Genomic DNA, 19,755 nt, shown 5'->3' on the forward strand with positions numbered 1-19,755 from the left:
CAAGACGCTCCTCGGGGCACGTCTTGCTTGGACCTCTCTCCTGGAGGCGCTCAGTCAGACCCAGAGGAGACATGTGTCAAGATGCTCCTCGGGGCGCGTCTTGCTTGGGCCTCTCTCCTGGAGAGGCTCAGTCAGACCGAGTGCTGACATGTGGTAAGACGCTCCTCCGGGCGCGTCTTGCTTGGGCCTCTCTCCTGGAGGCGCTCAGTCAGACCCAGTGTTCAGATGTGGAAAGATGCTCCTCGGGGCGCGTCTTGCTTGGGCCTCTCTCCTGGAGGCGCTCAGTCAGACCCAGTGTTGACATGTGGCAAGACGCTCCTCGGGGCGCCTCTTGCTTGGCCCTCTCTCCTGGAGGCGCTCAGTCAGACCGAGTGCTGACATGTGGCAAGACGCTCCTCGGGGCACCTCTTGCTTGGGATTCTCTCCTGGAGGCCCTCAGTCAGACCCATTGTTGACATGTGGCAAGACGCTCCTCGGGGCGCATCTTGCTTGGGCCTCTCTCCAGAAGGCCCTCAATCAGACCCAGTGTTGACACGTGGCAAGACGCTCCTCGGGGCGCTTCTTGCTTGGGCCTCTCTCCTGGAGGCGCTCAGTCAGACCCAGTGGTGACATGTGGCAAGACTCTCCTCGGGGCGCGTCTTGCTTGGGCCTCTCTCCTGGATGCCCTCTGTCAGACCCAGTGTTGACATGTGGCAAGACTCTCCTCGGGGCGCGTCTTGCTTGGGCTTCTCTCATGGAGGCCCTCAGTCAGACCCAGTGTTGACATGTGGCAAGACGCTCCTCGGGGCGCTTCTTGCTTGGGCTTCTCTCCTGGAGGCCCTCAGTCAGACCCATTGTTGACATGTGGCAAGACGCTCCTCGGGGCACGTCTTGCTTGGGCCTCTCTCCTGGAGGCGCTCAGTCAGACCGAGTAGTGACATGTGACAAGACGCTCCTCGGGGCGCGTCTTGCTTGGGCCTCTCTCCTGGAGGCGCTCAGTCACACCCAGTGTTGACATGTGGCAAGATGCTCCTCGGGGCGCGTCTTGCTTGGGCCTCTCTCCTGGAGGTTCTCAGTCAGACCCAGTGTTGACATGTGGCAAGATGCTCCTCGGGGCGCGTCTTGCTGGGGCTTCTCTCATGGAGGCACTCAGTCAGACCCAGTGTTGACATGTGGCAAGACGCTCCTCGGGGCACGTCTTGCTTGGGCCTCTCTCCTGGAGGCGCTCAGTCAGACCCAGAGGAGACATGTGTCAAGATGCTCCTCGGGGCACGTCTTGCTTGGGCCTCTCTCCTGGAGGCGCTCAGTAAGACCCAGTGTTCACATGTGGCAAGACGCTCCTCGGGGCGCGTCTTGCTTGGGCCTCTCTCCTGGAGGCGCTCAGTCAGACCCAGTGTTGACATGTGGCAAGACGCTCCTCGGGGCACGTCTTGCTTGGGCCTCTCTCATGGAGGCGCTCAGTCAGACCGAGTGCTGACATGTGGCAAGACGATCCTCGGGGCGCGTCTTGCTTGGGCTTCTCTCCTGGAGGCCCTCAGTCAGACCCATTGTTGACATGTGGCAAGACGCTCCTCGGGGCGCATATTGCTTGGGCCTCTCTTCTGGATGCCCTCTGTCAGACCCAGTGTTGACGTGTGGCAAGACTCTCCTCGGGGCGCGTCTTGCTTGAGCTTCTCTCATGGAGGCCCTCTGTCAGACCCAGTGTTGACATGTGTCAAGACGCTCCTCGGGGCGTGTCTTGCTTGGGCCTCTCTCCTGGAGGCGCTCAGTCAGACCCAGTGTTGACATGTGGCTAGACGCTCCTCGGGGCGCTTCTTGCTTGGGCTTCTCTCCTGGAGGCCCTCAGTCAGACCCATTGTTGACATGTGGCAAGACGCTCCTCGGGGTACGTCTTGCCTGGGCCTCTCTCCTGGAGGCGCTCAGTCAGACCGAGTAGTGACATGTGACAAGACGCTCCTCGGGGCGTGTCTTGCTTGGGCCTCTCTCCTGGAGGCACTCAGTCAGACCCAGTGTTGACAGGTGGCAAGACGCTCCTCGGGGCGCGTCTTGCTTGGGCCTCTCTCCTGGAGGTTCTCAGTCAGACCCAGTGTTGACATGTGGCAAGATGCTCCTCGGGGCACGTCTTGCTGAGGCTTCTCTCATGGAGGCACACAGTCAGACCCAGTGTTGACATGTGGCAAGACGCTCCTCGGGGCACGTCTTGCTTGGACCTCTCTCCTGGAGGCGCTCAGTCAGACCCAGAGGAGACATGTGTCAAGATGCTCCTCGGGGCGCGTCTTGCTTGGGCCTCTCTCCTGGAGAGGCTCAGTCAGACCGAGTGCTGACATGTGGTAAGACGCTCCTCCGGGCGCGTCTTGCTTGGGCCTCTCTCCTGGAGGCGCTCAGTCAGACCCAGTGTTCAGATGTGGAAAGATGCTCCTCGGGGCGCGTCTTGCTTGGGCCTCTCTCCTGGAGGCGCTCAGTCAGACCCAGTGTTGACATGTGGCAAGACGCTCCTCGGGGCGCGTCTTGCTTGGCCCTCTCTCCTGGAGGCGCTCAGTCAGACCGAGTGCTGACATGTGGCAAGACGCTCCTCGGGGCGCCTCTTGCTTGGGATTCTCTCCTGGAGGCCCTCAGTCAGACCCATTGTTGACATGTGGCAAGACGCTCCTCGGGGCGCATCTTGCTTGGGCCTCTCTCCTGGAGGCGCTCAGTCAGACCGAGTGCTGACATGTGGCAAGACGCTCCTCGGGGCACGTCTTGCTGGGGCTTCTCTCCTGGAGGCGCTCAGTCAGACCCAGTGCTGACATGTGGCAAGACGCTCCTCGGGGCGCGTCTTGCTTGGGCTTCTCTCCTGGAGGCCCTCAGTCAGACCCATTGTTCACATGTGGCAAGATGCTCCTCGGGGCGCATCTTGCTTGGGCCTCTCCCCTTGAGGCCCTCTGTCAGACCCAGTGTTGACATGTGGCAAAACGCTCCTCCAGGCGCGTTTTGCTTGGGCCTCTCTCCTGGAGGCGCTCAGTCAGACCCAGTGTTGACATGTGGCAAGACATTCCTTGGGGCGCGTCTTGCTTGGGCCTCTCTCCTGGGGAGGCGATCAGTCAGACCCAGTGTTGACATGTGTCAAGAAGCTCCTCGGGCGTTTCTTGCTTGGGCCTCTCTCCTGGAGGCGCTCAGTCAGACCCAGTGTTGACATGTGACAAGACGCTCCTCGGGGTGCGTCGTGCTTGGGCCTCTCTCCTGGAGGTGCTCAGTCAGACCCAGAGGTGACATGTGGCAAGACGCTCCTCGGGGCGCGTCTTGCTTGGGCCTCTCTCCTGGAGAAGCTCAGTCAGACCCAGTGTTGACATGTGGCAAGACGCTCCTCGGGGCACGTCTTGCTTGGGCCTCTCTCCTGGAGGCGCTCAGTCAGACCGAGTGCTGACATGTGGCAAGATGCTCCTTGGGGCGCGTCTTGCTTGGGCTTCTCTCCTGGAGGCCCTCAGTCAGACCCATTGTTGACATGTGGCAAGACGCTCCTCGGGGCGCGTCTTGCTTGGGCCTCTCTCCTGGGGAGGCGATCAGTCAGACCCAGTGTTGACATGTGTCAAGAGGCTCTTTGGGTGTTTCTTGCTTGGGCCTCTCTCCTGGAGGCGCTCAGTCAGACCCAGTGTTGACATGTGGCAAGACGCTCCTCGGGGCGCGTCTTGCTTGGGCCTCTCTCCTGGAGGCGCTCAGTCAGACCTAGTGCTGACATGTGGCAAGACGCTCCTCGGGGCGCGTCTTGCTTGGGCTTCTCTCCTGGAGGCCCTCAGTCAGACCCTTCGTTGACATGTGGCAAGACGCTCCTCGGGGCGCGTCTTGCTTGGCCCTCTCTCCTGGAGGCGCTCAGTCAGACCGAGTGCTGACATGTGGCAAGACGCTCCTCGGGGCGCCTCTTGCTTGGGATTCTCTCCTGGAGGCCCTCAGTCAGAATCATTGTTGACATGTGGCAAGACGCTCCTCGGGGTGCATCTTGCTTGGGCCTCTCTCCTGGAGGCGCTCAGTCAGACCGAGTGCTGACATGTGGCAAGACGCTCCTCGGGGCACGTCTTGCTGGGGCTTCTCTCCTGGAGGCGCTCAGTCAGACCCAGTGTTGACATGTGACAAGACGCTCCTCGGGGCGCGTCTTGCTTGGGCCTCTCTCCTGGAGGCGCTCAGTCAGACCCAGAGGTGACATGTGGCAAGACGCTCCTCGGGGCGCGTCTTGCTTGGGCCTCTCTCCTGGAGGCGCTCAGTCAGACCCAGTGTTGACATGTGGCAAGACGCTCCTCGGGGCGCGTCTTGCTTGGGCCTCTCTCCTGGAGGCGCTCAGTCAGTCCTAGTGCTGACATGTGGCAAGACGCTCCTCGGAGCGCGTCTTGCTTGGGCTTCTCTCCTGGAGGCCCTCTGTCAGACCCTTCGTTGACATGTGGCAAGACGCTCCTCGGGGCGCGTCTTGCTTGGCCCTCTCTCCTGGAGGCGCTCAGTCAGACCGAGTGCTGACATGTGGCAAGACGCTCCTCGGGGCGCATCTTGCTTGGGCTTCTCTCCTGGAGGCCCTCAGTCAGACCCATTGTTGACATGTGGCAAGACGCTCATCGGGGCGCTTCTTGCTTGGGCCTCTCTCCTGGAGGCGCTCAGTCAGACCGAGTGCTGACATGTGGCAAGACGCTCCTCGGAGCACGTCTTGCTGGGGCTTCTCTCCTGGAGGCGCTCAGTCAGACCCAGTGTTGACATGTGACAAGACGCTCCTCGGGGCGCGTCTTGCTTGGGCCTCTCTCCTGGAGGCGCTCAGTTGGACCCAGAGGTGACATGTGGCAAGACGCTCCTCGGGGCGCGTCTTGCTTGGGCCTCTCTCCTGGAGGCCCTCTGTCAGACCCAGTGTTGACATGTGGTAAGGACACGATCACGCCGACCCTATTGTTGGAGAACCTGCTGAGTTCGTCGAACAAGTAGACGCCGGATTGGGCGCGGGCACGCGCTTGTTTTAGAGGCGTTTTCGCGCAGCCTCTAACCTGCACGACCGCTCGTGGCCGCACTAGCTATATTTATCTTTATTTGTTTCACACACACACACACACACACACATTCACACACACACACACACACACACACACACACACACACACACACACACACAGACCCTTGCGTGCAAACCCCGGTCAGGCCTGCAGTGTACACATCAGAGACATGATGTTCTTTCACAGAACTGAGGTTGTTCATTACTAAATGACTTTTACAGGAATATTGTTATTATACTATTCAACAGGTTGATCATAATAATGTGTATTAAACCCACAACCTAGCACTGAGGACAGAGGGACTTTATTTAAATTAGTACTTAATAGAAACGATACATAATGATACATAAGAGCCATGTCATACATTCAGCCTAGGAATAGTAGCAGTGTGCACTATTAAAAATATACACATCAATTGCTCAAATCCCATTGTTGCAAAGTAAAACTCTAATAAAACTCTAGTCTGACATCAACAGAGAAGACTTAGTGTATGTACTACAAATACAGCATTAGGATTTCGAGTGGACCGTGCACCTTGTGAACCATCAGAGGCTTATGACGCAACATATCTTCCAGTTGCTATTAGACAAGATATAATTCTCGACCATTTTTCGGAACTGGTTTCTTGGGTCCGTGAGTAAATGCCAAATGAGATGATAGTCCTTAAGTAAGTTCCTGGCGATCCCATGTCGAGTGCGAAGTCACGGTCGGCGGCGTGTTGTCCTTACTGTGCCCCATACAATGTGAAGGTCCGTGTCACGGACCGGTGTGTTACGACCCGACTAACGAAACATACCAGGTGATAACATTGCATCTGCCCATTACAGCGGAGCGAGCGTTTCGCCACACTCCCAAACCAAGGTTAATAGTTGTAGCGCACGCCCTTTCGGACCTCGGTGCACGCGAAACACTGGCGTACACTCACAACATCACGCTCGAGACAGCTCAAGCGTTACTCGAAACAAAGGACTTGTTCAAATCCATAGAGAATATACGGTCTTTAGCGTATGCGTATATAAAGAAGGTCGATGACATTTACAGACCCGGCGGCGTGGGAACCACAGTAGAACAACAAGGTGCTCTCAAGCGCACACAGATACTGGCCGCATTATCACTCGCGATGTCTATCCTGACATGCCCGTTTCTGATTTCTATATATATTAAATTATGACAAGAGCTACGGTGGTTACGATTACACTCTGACCACGTGCCTTAGTTTCTGCTAGTGACCTATAAATACATTTGACCACTTGCTCTCACTGCCATTAAAGCGGCTGTACCCACACGTACAACACCCAAGAAAAAAAAATGATCTCGCTGTCTGTACTGGGTGTACTCTCAGTAGTCGCAGTTGCTCAGGCCATGGTGGTACGCTCACATAACGCCTCTGAGATACATCCCATCACACCACCTCCTAGACTACTCGCGAAGGAGTATTCAACACCCCCTTTGTATGAAGACAACCATTATAACGAGCACAGCACAACGCTTGCCGCACGCGAAGACAACATGCAGGAGACAACGCTACCACCTGTCGTGAGAACAACGGATTCGAGTGACAACGATCGCGACTATGACGAGCACATTACAACACCCTCTGTGCACGAAGACCAGGAGCAGGAGACAATGCTACCACCTGTCGTGAGAAACAAGAGTTTGGTTAACAATGATCATCGTCGTGTCCCATTGTAAACGGGCGCGCCATTGCACACATCGTACATGTGTGTTAACCCACCTGTATGCGACAGACTTTGTGTGTTGCATGACATCGAGATGTATTGACGACTGTGTCAATACAGGACTCTCTATAAGCCGGGAGCTGGACGCTAACGACCCGTGCATGTGCCACACAAAAGGTATCGTACATGTGTTAACCCACCTGTATGCGACAGACTTTGTGTGTTGCATGACATCGAGATGTATTGATGTCTGTGTCAATACAGGACTCTCTAAGCTGGGAGCTGGACGCTAACGACCCGTGCATGCGCCACACAAAAGGTAACTCGACTAACTACAAAACGAATATTGTGATGTAGAAAGTTGGCTCGACTGTTTGAATCAGCTGCAGCTGCGGTTTACTCACGAAGTGAATCGCACGCTTGTTAGAAGTACATTTGGAGCACTTAAAAAATACATCGCTCTCATCGAGTTCCGTCTCAGCGTTCACCGGCTGATGGGCAATAGCGTGACATGGGATCGCCAGGAACTTACTTAAGGACTATCATCTCATTTGGCATTTACTCACGGACCCACGAAACCAGTTCCGAAAAATGGTCGAGAATTATAACTTGTCTAATAGCAACTGGAAGATATGTTGCGTCATAAGCCTCTGATGGTTCACAAGGTGCACGGTCCACTCGAAATCCTAATGCTGTATTTGTAGTACATACACTAAGTCTTCTCTGTTGATGTCAGACTAGAGTTTTATTAGAGTTTTACTTTGCAACAATGGGATTAGAGCAATTGATGTGTATATTTTTAATAGTGCACAATGCTACTATTCCTAGGCTGAATGTATGACATGGCTCTTATTTATCATTATGTATCGTTTCCATTAAGTACTAATTTAAATAAAGTCCCTCTGTCCTCAGTGCTAGGTTGTGGGTTTAATACACATTATTATGATCAACCTGTTGAATAGTATAATAACAATATTCCTGTAAAAGTCATTTAGTAATGAACAACCTCAGTTCTGTGAAAGAACATCATGTCTCTGATGTGTACACTGCAGGCCTGACCGGGGTTTGCACGCAAGGGCCTGTGTGTGTGTGTGTGTGTGTGTGTGTGTGTGTGTGTGTGTGTGTGTGTGTGTGTGTGTGTGTGTGTGTGTGTGTGTGTGTGTGTGTGTGTGAAACAAATAAAGATAAATATAGCTAGCGCGGCCACGAGCGGTCGTGCAGGGTAGAGGCTGCGCGAAAACGCCTCTAAAACAAGCGCGTGCCCACGCCCGATCCGTGGAAGCACGTAGAACTAGCAAACGTACTAGCAGAAATCAACGATCGCACACGGGTCATTGAGTGTGTACAGGGTTAGTCTGAGTGTGTGGCATTGGGCAATCTAGCGGCAACCGAGTGGCCTGAAGGCGGAACCGGACAACCCGTCGCCCTCACAATCGTTGCGCTTCGAGGTGAACTATTGCTAAAGATGATCGTCCTCGTCAACCACGGTGCTACCAGAGTTACCACGACATGCGCCTTAAAAGCGTTCTCGTTTGGGTCAGCGCCACCAGAATTGAATCGGCAAGTCAGCGGATATTACACAACTCGTAACGAAGACCCTCTCCGCGACCTCGCGGCCAGTGTGCGCAGTGTACAGCAAATGACAAACGATGTTGCGAGCGATATATCGGAAAAACTTTGCACTGACGCGACGGTCGCCACTGCAGGTTGTGTGAGTCACGCGCAAAGTGCCATATCAAATGTGCGCAAGCTAGTGACAAGCAACTTCACCAGATCCGTAGATTCTGCATACGCTCGGATACGAATGAAAGTATCGAGAGATAACACCGACACGAGTTGCGCGACGGCGCTAGCTGCAGTCGCCACAACACTGGATTTATTAATCAACGTAATTGTGATAACTTGTCTAATAGCAACTGGAAGATATATTGCGTCATAAGCCTCTGATGGTTCACAAGGTGCACGGTCCACTCGAAATCCTAATGCTGTATTTGTAGTACATACACTAAGTCTTCTCTGTTGATGTCAGACTAGAGTTTTATTAGAGTTTTACTTTGCAACAATGGGATTCGAGCAATTGATGTGTATATTTTTAATAGTGCACAATGCTACTATTCCTAGGCTGAATGTATGACATGGCTCTTATGTATCATTATGTATCGTTTCCATTAAGTACTAATTTAAATAAGGTCCCTCTGTCCTCAGTGCTAGGTTGTGGGTTTATTACACATTATTATGATCAACCTGTTGAATAGTATAATAACAATATTCCTGTAAAAGTCATATAGTAATGAACAACCTCAGTTCTGTGAAAGAAAATCATGTCTCTGATGTGTACACTGCAGGCCTGACCGGGGTTTGCACGCAAGGGCCTGTGTGTGTGTGTGTGTGTGTGTGTGTGTGTGTGTGTGTGAAACATATAAAGATAAATATAGCTAGTGCGGCCACGAGCGGTCGTGCAGGGTAGAGGCTGCGCGAAAATGCCTCTAAAACAAGCGCGTGCCCGCGCCCAATCCGGCATCTACTTGTTCGACGAACTCAGCAGGTTCTCCAACAATAGGGTCGGCGTGATCGTGTCCTTACCACATGTCAACACTGAGTCTGACAGAGGGCCTCCAGGAGAGAGGCCCAAGCAAGACGCTTCCCGAGGAGCGTCTTGCCACATGTCACCTCTGGGTCTGACTGAACGCCTCCAGGAGAGAGGCCCAAGCAAGACGCGCCCTGAGGAGCGTCTTGTCACATGTCAACACTGGGTCTGACTGAGCGCCTCCAGAAGAGAAGCCCCAGCAAGACGAGCTCCGGGGAGCGTCTTGCCACATGTCAGCACTCGGTCTGACTGAGCGCCTCCAGGAGAGAGGCCCAAGCAAGAAGCGCCCCGAGGAGCGTCTTGCCACATGTCAACAATGGGTCTGACTGAGGGCCTCCAGGAGAGAAGCCTTGCCACATGTCAGCACTCGGTCTGACTGAGCGCCTCCAGGAGAGAGGGCCAAGCAAGACGCGCCCCGAGGAGCGTCTTGCCACATGTCAACGAAGGGTCTGACAGAGGGCCTCCAGGAGAGAAGCCCAAGCAAGACGCGCTCCGAGGAGCGTCTTGCCACATGTCAGCAATAGGACTGACTGAGCGCCTCCAGGAGAGAGGCCCAAGCAAGACGCGCCCCGAGGAGCGCCCCGAGGAGCGTCTTGCCACATGTCAACACTGGGTCTGACTGAGGGCCTCCAGGAGAGAGGCCCAAGCAAGACGCGCCCCGAGGAGCGTCTTGCCACATGTCAACACTGGGTCTGACAGAGGGCCTCCAGGAGAGAGGCCCAAGCAAGACGCGCCCCGAGGAGCGTCTTGCCACATGTCACCTCTGGGTCTGACTGAGCGCCTCCAGGAGAGAGGCCCAAGCAAGACGCGCCCCGAGGAGCGTCTTGTCACATGTCAACACTGGGTCTGACTGACCGCCTCCAGGAGAGAGGCCCAAGAAAAGATGCGCCCTGAGGAGCGTCTTGCCACGTGTCACCACTGCGTCTGACTGAGCTCCTCCAGGAGAGAGGCCCAAGCAAGACGCACCCCGAGGAGCGTCTTGCCTTATGTCAGCACTCGGTCTGACTGAGCGCCTCCAGGAGAGAGGCCCAAGCAAGACGCGCCCCGAGGAGCGTCTTGCCACCTGTCACTACTTGGTCTGACTGAGCGCCTCCAGGAGAGAGGCCCAAGCAAGACGTGCCCCGAGGAGCGTCTTGCCACAAGTCAACAATGGGTCTGACTGAGGGCCTCCAGGAGAGAAGCCCAAGCAAGACGCGCCCCGAGGAGCGTCTTGCCACATGTCAACACTGGGTCTGACTGAGGGCCTCCAGGAGAGAGGCCCTAATAAGACGCGCCCCGAGGAGCGTCTTGCCACATGTCAACACTGGGTCTGACTGAGGGCCTCCAGGAGAGAAGCCCAAGCAAGATGCGCCCCGAGGAGCGTCTTGCCACATGCCAACACTGGGTCTGACTGAGTGCCTCCAGGAGAGAGGCCGAGGAGCGTCTTGCCACAGGTCACCTCTGGGTCTGACTGAGCGCCTCCAGGAGAGAGGCCCCAGCAAGACGCGCCCCGAGGAGCGTCTTGCCTCATGTCAGCACTCGGTCTGACTGAGCGCCTCCAGGAGAGAGGCCCAAGCAAGAAGCACCCCGAGGAGCGTCTTGCCACATGTCAACAATGGGTCTGACTGAGGGCCTCCAGGGGAGAAGCCCAAGCAAGACGCGCCCCGAGGAGCGTCTTGCCACATGTCAACACTGGGTCTGACTGAGGGCCTCCAGGAGAGAGGCCCAAATAAGACGCGCCCCGAGGAGCGTCTTGCCACATGTCAACACTGGGTCTGACTGAGGGCCTCCAGGAGAGAAGCCCAAGCAAGATGTGCCCCGAGGAGCGTCTTGCCACATGTCACCTCTGGGTCTGACTGAGCGCCTCCAGGAGAGAGGCGCAAGCAAGAAACGCCCGAGGAGCGTCTTGACACATGTAAACACTGGGTCTGACTGAGCGCCTCCAGGAGAGAGGCCCCAGCAAGACGCGCCCCGAGGAGCGTCTTGCCTCATGTCAGCACTCGGTCTGACTGAGCGCCTCCAGGAGAGAGGCCCAAGCAAGAAGCGCCCCGAGGAGTGTCTTGCCACATGTCAACAATGGGTCTGACTGAGGGCCTCCAGGAGAGAAGCCCAAGCAAGATGCGCCCCGAGGAGCGTCTTGCCACATGTCAGCACTCGGTCTGACTGAGCGCCTCCAGGAGAGAGGGCCAAGCAAGACGCGCCCCGAGGAGCGTCTTGCCACATGTCAACGAAGGGTCTGACAGAGGGCCTCCAGGAGAGAAGCCCAAGCAAGACGCGCTCCGAGGAGCGTCTTGCCACATGTCAGCTCTAGGACTGACTGAGCGCCTCCAGGAGAGAGGCCCAAGCAAGACGCGCCCCGAGGAGCGTCTTGCCACATGTCAACACTGGGTCTGACTGAGCGCCTCCAGGAGAGAGGCCCAAGCAAGACGCGCCCCGAGGAGCGTCTTGCCACATGTCAACACTGGGTCTGACAGAGGGCCTCCAGGAGAGAGGCCCAAGCAAGACGCGCCCCGAGGAGCGTCTTGCCACATGTCACCTCTGGGTCTGACTGAGCGCCTCCAGGAGAGAGGCCCAAGCAAGACGCGCCCCGAGGAGCGTCTTGTCACATGTCAACACTGGGTCTGACTGACCGCCTCCAGGAGAGAGGCCCAAGAAAAGATGCGCCCTGAGGAGCGTCTTGCCACGTGTCACCACTGCGTCTGACTGAGCTCCTCCAGGAGAGAGGCCCAAGCAAGACGCGCCCCGAGGAGCGTCTTGCCTTATGTCAGCACTCGGTCTGACTGAGCGCCTCCAGGAGAGAGGCCCAAGCAAGACGCGCCCCGAGGAGCGTCTTGCCACCTGTCACTACTTGGTCTGACTGAGCGCCTCCAGGAGAGAGGCCCAAGCAAGACGTGCCCCGAGGAGCGTCTTGCCACATGTCAACAATGGGTCTGACTGAGGGCCTCCAGGAGAGAAGCCCAAGCAAGACGCGCCCCGAGGAGCGTCTTGCCACATGTCAACACTGGGTCTGACTGAGGGCCTCCAGGAGAGAGGCCCTAATAAGACGCGCCCCGAGGAGCGTCTTGCCACATGTCAACACTGGGTCTGACTGAGGGCCTCCAGGAGAGAAGCCCAAGCAAGATGCGCCCCGAGGAGCGTCTTGCCACATGTCAACACTGGGTCTGACTGAGTGCCTCCAGGAGAGAGGCCGAGGAGCGTCTTGCCACAGGTCACCTCTGGGTCTGACTGAGCGCCTCCAGGAGAGAGCCGCAAGCAAGAAACCCCCGAGGAGCGTCTTGACACATGTCAACACTGGGTCTGACTGAGCGCCTCCAGGAGAGAGGCCCCAGCAAGACGCGCCCCGAGGAGCGTCTTGCCTCATGTCAGCACTCGGTCTGACTCAGCGCCTCCAGGAGAGAGGCCCAAGCAAGAAGCGCCCCGAGGAGCGTCTTGCCACATGTCAACAATGGGTCTGACTGAGGGCCTCCAGGGGAGAAGCCCAAGCAAGACGCGCCCCGAGGAGCGTCTTGCCACATGTCAACACTGGGTCTGACTGAGGGCCTCCAGGAGAGAGGCCCAAATAAGACGCGCCCCGAGGAGCGTCTTGCCACATGTCAACACTGGGTCTGACTGAGGGCCTCCAGGAGAGAAGCCCAAGCAAGATGCGCCCCGAGGAGCGTCTTGCCACATGTCACTACTCGGTCTGACTGAGCGCCTCCAGGAGAGAGGTCCAAGCAACACGCGCCCCGAGGAGCGTCTTGCCACATGTCAACACTGGGTCTGACTGAGTGCCTCCATGAGAGAAGCCCCAGCAAGACGGGCCCCGAGGAGCGTCTTGCCACATGGCACTACTCGGTCTGACTGAGCGCCTCCAGGAGAGAGGCCCAAGCAAGATGTGCCCCGAGGAGCGTCTTGCCACATGTCAACACTGGGTCTGACTGAGCGCCTCCAGGAGAGAGGCCCAAGCAAGACACGCCCCGAGGAGCTTCTTGACACATGTCAACACTGGGTCTGACTGAGGGCCTCCATGAGAGAAGCCCAAGCAAGACGCGCCCCGAGGAGTGTCTTGCCACATGTCAACACTGAGTCTGACAGAGGGCATCCAGGAGAGAGGCCCAAGCAATACGCGCCCCGAGGAGCATCTTGCCACATGTCAACAATGGGTCTGACTGAGGGCCTCCAGGAGAGAAGACAAAGCAAGACGCGCCCCGAGGAGCTTCTTTCCACATGTCAACAATGGGTCTTACTGAGGGCCTCCTTGAGAGAAGCCCAAGCAAGACGCACCCCGAGGAGTGTCTTGCCACATGTCAACACTGTGTCTGACTGAGCGCCTCCAGGAGAGAGGCCCAAGCAAGACGCGCCCCGAGGAGCGTCTTGCCACGTGTCAACTCTGGGTCTGAATTAGCGCCTCCAGGAGAGAGGCCCAAGCAAGATGCGCCCAGAGGAGCGTCTTGCCACGTGTCACCACTGGGTCTGACTGAGCTCCTCCAGGAGAGAGGCCCCAGCAAGACGCGCCCCGAGGAGCGTCTTGCCTTATGTCAGCACTCGGTCTGACTGAGCGCCTCCAGGAGAGAGGCCCAAGCAAGACGCGCCCCGAGGAGCGTCTTGCCACATGTCACTACTCGGTCTAACTGAGCGCCTCCAGGAGAGAGGTCCAAGCAAGAAGCGCCCCGAGGAGCGTCTTGCCAAATGTCACTACTCGGTCTGACTGAGCGCCTCCAGGAGGGAGGTCCAAGCAAGACGCGCCCCGAGGAGCGTCAGGCCACATGTCACTACTCAGTCTGACTGAGCGCCTCCAGGAGAGAGGCCCAAGTAAGACGCGCCCCGAGGAGCGTCTTGCCACATGTCAGCACTGGGTCTGACTGAGCGCCTCCAGGAGAGAGGCCCAAGCAAGACACGCCCCGAGGAGCGTCTTGACACATGTCAACACTGGGTCGGACTGAGGGCCTCCATGAGAGAAGCCCAAGCAAGACGCGCCCCGAGGAGAGTCTTGCCACATGTCAACACTCGGTCTGACAGAGGGCATTCATGAGAGCGGCCCAAGCAATACGCGCCCCGAGGAGCGACTTGCCACATGTCACCACTGGCTCTGAATGAGCGCCTCCAGGAAAGAGGCCCAACCAAGATGCGCCCCGAGGAGTGTCTTGCCACATGCCAACACTAGGTCTGACTGAAAGCCTCCAGGAGAGAGGCCCAAGCAAGACGCGCCCCGAGGAGCGTCTTTCCACGTGTCACCACTGGGGATGACTGAGCGCCTCCAGGAGAGAGGCCCAAGCAAGACGCGCCCAGAGGAGCGTCTTGCCACATGTCAACACTGGGTCTGACTGAGCGCCTCCAGGAGAGAGGCCCAAGCAAGACGCGCCCCGAGGAGCGTCTTGCCACATGTCAACACTGGGTCTGACTGAGCGCCTCCAGGAGAGAGGCCCAAGCAAGACGCGCCCCGAGGATCGTCTTGCCACATGTCAGCACTGGGTCTGACTGAGCGCCTCCAGGAGAGAGGCCCCAGCAAGACGCGCCCCGAGGAGCGTCTTGCCTTATGTCAGCACTCGGTCTGACTGAGCGCCTCCAGGAGAGAGGCCCAAGCAAGACGCGCCCCGAGGAGCGTCTTGCCACATGTCAACAATGGGTCTGACTGAGGGCCTCCAGGAGAGAGGCCCAAGCAAGATGCGCCCAGAGGAGCGTCTTGCCACATGTCAACACTGGGTCTGACAGAGGGCCTCCAGGAGAGAGGCCCAAGCAAGACGCACCCCGAGGAGCGTCTTGCCACATGTCACCTCTGGTTCTGACTGAGAGCCTCCAGGAGAGAGGCCCAAGCAAGACGCGCCCCGAGGAGCGTCTTGTCACATGTCAACACTGGGTCTGACTGAGGGCCTCCAGGAGAGAGGCCCAAGCAAGACGCGCCCCGAGTAGCGTCTTGCCTTATGTCAGCACTCGGTCTGACTGAGCGCCTCCAGGAGAGAGGCCCAAGCAAGACGCGCCCCGAGGAGCGTCTTGCCACATGTCAACAATGGGTCTGACTGAGGGCCTCCAGGAGAGAGGCCCAAGCAAGACGCGCCCGGAGGAGCGTCTTGCCACATGTCAACACTGGGTCTGACAGAGGGCCTCCAGGAGAAAGGCCCAAGCAAGACGCGCCCCAAGGAGCGTCTTGACACATGTCACCACTTGGTCTGACTGAGCGCCTCCAGGAGAGAGGCCCAAGCAACACGCGCCCCTAGGAGCGTCAGGCCACATGTCACTACTCCGTCTGACTGAGCGCCTCCAGGAGAGAGGCCCAAGCAAGACGCCCCCCGAGGAGCGTCTTGCCACGTGTCAACACGGGGTCTGATTGAGGGCCTTCTGGAGAGAGGCCCAAGCAAGACGCGCCCCGAGGAGCGTCTTGCCACATGTCACCACTTGGTCTTACTGAGCGCCTCCAGGAGAGAGGCCCAAGCAACACGCGCCCCGAGGAGCGTCAGGCCACATGTCACTACTCAGTCTGACTGAGCGCCTCCAGGAGAGAGGCCAAAGCAAGAAGCGCCCCAAGGAGCGTCTTGCCACATGTCAACAATGGGTCTTACTGAGGGCCTCCAGGAGAGAAGCCCAAGCAAGACGCGCCCCGAGGAGCTTCTTGCCACAGTACTCAGCACTCGGTCTGACTGAGCGCCTCCAGGAGAGAGGCCAAAGCAAGACGCGCCCCGAGGAGCGTCTTGACACATGTCAACACTGGGTCTGACAGAGGGCCTCCATGAGAGAGGCCCAAGCAAGACGCGCCCCGAGGAGTGTCTTGCCACATGTCAACACTGGGTCTAACAGAGGGCCTCCAGGAGAGAGGCCCAAGCAAGACGCGCCCCCAGGAGCGTCTTGCCACATGTCAACACTGGGTCTGACTGAGCGCCTCCAGGAGAGAGGCCCAAGCAAGACATGCCCCGAGGAGCGTCTTGACACATGTCAACACTGGGTCTGACTGAGGGCCTCCATGAGAGAAGCCCAAGCAAGACGCGCCCCGAGGAGAGTCTTGCCACATGTCAACACTCGGTCTGACAGAGGGCATCCAGGAGAGAGGCCCAAGCAATACGCGCCCCGAGGAGCGTCTTGCCACATGTCACCACTGGGTCTGACTGAGCGCCTCCAGGAGAGAGGCCCAACCAAGACGCGCCCTGACGAGCGTCTTGCCACATGCCAACACTGGGTCTGACAGAGGGCCTCCAGGAGAGAGGCCCAACCAAGACGCGCCCCGAGGAGTGTCTTGCCACATGTCACCACTGGGTCTGACTGAGCGCCTCCAGGAGAGAGGCCCAAGCAAGACGCGCCCTGAGGAGCGTCTTGTCACATATCAACACTGGGTCTTACTGAGCGCCTCCAGGAGAGAGGCCCAAGCAAGACGCGCCCAAAGGAGCGTCTTGCAACATGTCAACAATGGGTCTGACTGAGGGCCTCCAGGAGAGAAGCCCAAGCAACAGGCGGCCCGAGGAGCGTCTTGCCACATGTCAGCACTCGGTCTGACTGAGCGCCTCCAGGAGAGAGGCCAAAGCAAGACGCGCCCCGAGGAGCGTCTTGCCACATGTCAACAATGGGTATGACTGAGGGCCTCCAGGAGAGAAGCCCAAGCAAGATGCGCCCCGAGGAGCGTCTTGACACATGTCAACACTGGGTCTGACAGAGGGCCTCCAGGAGAGAGGCCAAAGCAAGACGCGCCCCGAGGAGCGTCTTGACACATGTCAACACTGGGTCTGACAGAGGGCGTCCATGAGAGAGGCCCTAAGCAAGACGCGCCCGGAGGAGTGTCTTGCCACATGTCAACACTGGGTCTGACTGAGCCCCTCCAGGAGAGAGGCCCAAGCAAGACGCGCCCCGAGGAGCGTCTTGCCACGTGTCAACACTGGGTCTGACTGAGCGCCTCCAGGAGAGAGGCCCAAGCAAGATGCGCCCCGAGGAGCGTCTTGCCACGTGTCACCACTGGGTCTGACTGAGCGCCTCCAGGAGAGAGGCCCAAGCAACACGCGCCCCGAGGAGCGTCAGGCCACATGTCACTACTCAGTCTGACTGAGCGCCTCCAGGAGAGAGGCCAAAGCAAGAAGCGCCCCAAGGAGCGTCTTGCCACATGTCAACAATGGGTCTTACTGAGGGCCTCCAGGAGAGAAGCCCAAGCAAGACGCGCCCCGAGGAGCTTCTTGCCACAGTACTCAGCACTCGGTCTGACTGAGCGCCTCCAGGAGAGAGGCCAAAGCAAGACGCGCCCCGAGGAGCGTCTTGACACATGTCAACACTGGATCTGACAGAGGGCCTCCATGAGAGAGGCCCAAGCAAGACGTGCCCCGAGGAGTGTCTTGCCACATGTCAACACTGGGTCTAACAGAGGGCCTCCAGGAGAGAGGCCCAAGCAAGACGCGCCCCGAGGAGTGTCTTGCCACATGTCACCACTTGGTCTGACTGAGCGCCTCCAGGAGAGAGGCCCAAGCAACACGCGCCCCGAGGAGCGTCAGGCCACGTGTCACTACTCAGTCTGACTAAGCGCCTCCAGGAGAGAGGCCCAAGCAAGTCGCGCCCCGAGGAGCGTCTTGCCACGTGTCAACACTGGGTCTGATTGAGGGCCTTCTGGAGAGAGGCCCAAGCAAGACGCGCCCCGAGGAGCGTCTTGCCACATGTCAACAATGGTTCTTACTGAGGGCCTCCAGGAGAGAAGCCCAAGCAAGACGCGCCCCGAGGAGCTTCTTGCCACATGTCAGCACTCGGTCTGACTGAGCGCCTCCAGGAGAGAGGCCAAAAAAGGACGCCCCCCGAGGAGCGTCTTGCCACAAGTCAACACTGGGTCTGACTGAGTGCCTCCATGAGAGAAGCCCCAGCAAGACGCGCCCCGAGGAGCGTCTTGCCACATGTCACTACTCGGTCTGTTTGAGCGCCTCTAGGAGAGTAGCCCAAGCAAGACGTGCCCCGAGGAGCATCTTGCCACATGTCAACACTGGGTCTGACTGAGCGCCTCCAGGAGAGAGGCCCAAGCAAGACATGCCCCGAGGAGCGTCTTGACACATGTCAACACTGGGTCTGACTGAGGGCCTCCATGAGAGAAGCCCAAGCAAGACGCGCCCCGAGGAGATTCTTGCCACATGTCAACACTCGGTCTGACAGAGGGCATCCAGGAGAGAGGCCCAAGCAATACGCGCCCCGAGGAGCGTCTTACCACATGTCACCACTGGGTCTGACTGAGCGCCTCCAGGAGAGAGGCCCAACCAAGACGCGCCCTGACGAGCGTCTTGCCACATGCCAACATTGGGTCTGACAGAGGGCCTCCAGGAGAGAGGCCCAACCAAGACGCGCCCCGAGGAGTGTCTTGCCACATGTCACCACTGGGTCTGACTGAGCGCCTCCAGGAGAGAGGCCCAAGCAAGACGCGCCCCGAGGAGCGTCTTGTCACATGTCAACACTGGGTCTTACTGAGCGCCTCCAGGAGAGAGGCCCAAGCAAGACGCGCCCAAAGGAGCGTCTTGCCACATGTCAACACTGGGTCTGACTGAGCGCCTCCAGGAGAGAGGCCCAAGCAAGACGCGCCCCGAGGATCGTCTTGCCACATGTCAGCACTGGGTCTGACTGAGCGCCTCCAGGAGAGAGGCCCCAGCAAGACGCGCCCCGAGGAGCGTCTTGCCTTATGTCAGCACTCGGTCTGACTGAGCGCCTCCAGGAGAGAGGCCCAAGCAAGACGCGCCCCGAGGAGCGTCTTGCCACATGTCAACAATGGGTCTGACTGAGGGCCTCCAGGAGAGAGGCCCAAGCAAGATGCGCCCAGAGGAGCGTCTTGCCACATGTCAACACTGGGTCTGACAGAGGGCCTCCAGGAGAGAGGCCCAAGCAAGACGCACCCCGAGGAGCGTCTTGCCACATGTCACCTCTGGTTCTGACTGAGAGCCTCCAGGAGAGAGGCCCAAGCAAGACGCGCCCCGAGGAGCGTCTTGTCACATGTCAACACTGGGTCTGACTGAGGGCCTCCAGGAGAGAGGCCCAAGCAAGACGCGCCCCGAGGAGCGTCTTGCCTTATGTCAGCACTCGGTCTGACTGAGCGCCTCCAGGAGAGAGGCCCAAGCAAGACGCGCCCCGAGGAGCGTCTTGCCACATGTCAACAATGGGTCTGACTGAGGGCCTCCAGGAGAGAGGCCCAAGCAAGACGCGCCCGGAGGAGCGTCTTGCCACATGTCAACACTGGGTCTGACAGAGGGCCTCCAGGAGAGAGGCCCAAGCAAGACGCGCCCCAAGGAGCGTCTTGACACATGTCACCACTTGGTCTGACTGAGCGCCTCCAGGAGAGAGGCCCAAGCAACACGCGCCCCTAGGAGCGTCAGGCCACATGTCACTACTCCGTCTGACTGAGCGCCTCCAGGAGAGAGGCCCAAGCAAGACGCCCCCCGAGGAGCGTCTTGCCACGTGTCAACACGGGGTCTGATTGAGGGCCTTCTGGAGAGAGGCCCAAGCAAGACGCGCCCCGAGGAGCGTCTTGCCACATGTCACCACTTGGTCTTACTGAGCGCCTCCAGGAGAGAGGCCCAAGCAACACGCGCCCCGAGGAGCGTCAGGCCACATGTCA

The sequence above is a fragment of the Nothobranchius furzeri genome, chromosome 15 (genome assembly GCF_043380555.1).
Source record: "Nothobranchius furzeri strain GRZ-AD chromosome 15, NfurGRZ-RIMD1, whole genome shotgun sequence".
NCBI lineage: Eukaryota > Metazoa > Chordata > Actinopteri > Cyprinodontiformes > Nothobranchiidae > Nothobranchius > Nothobranchius furzeri.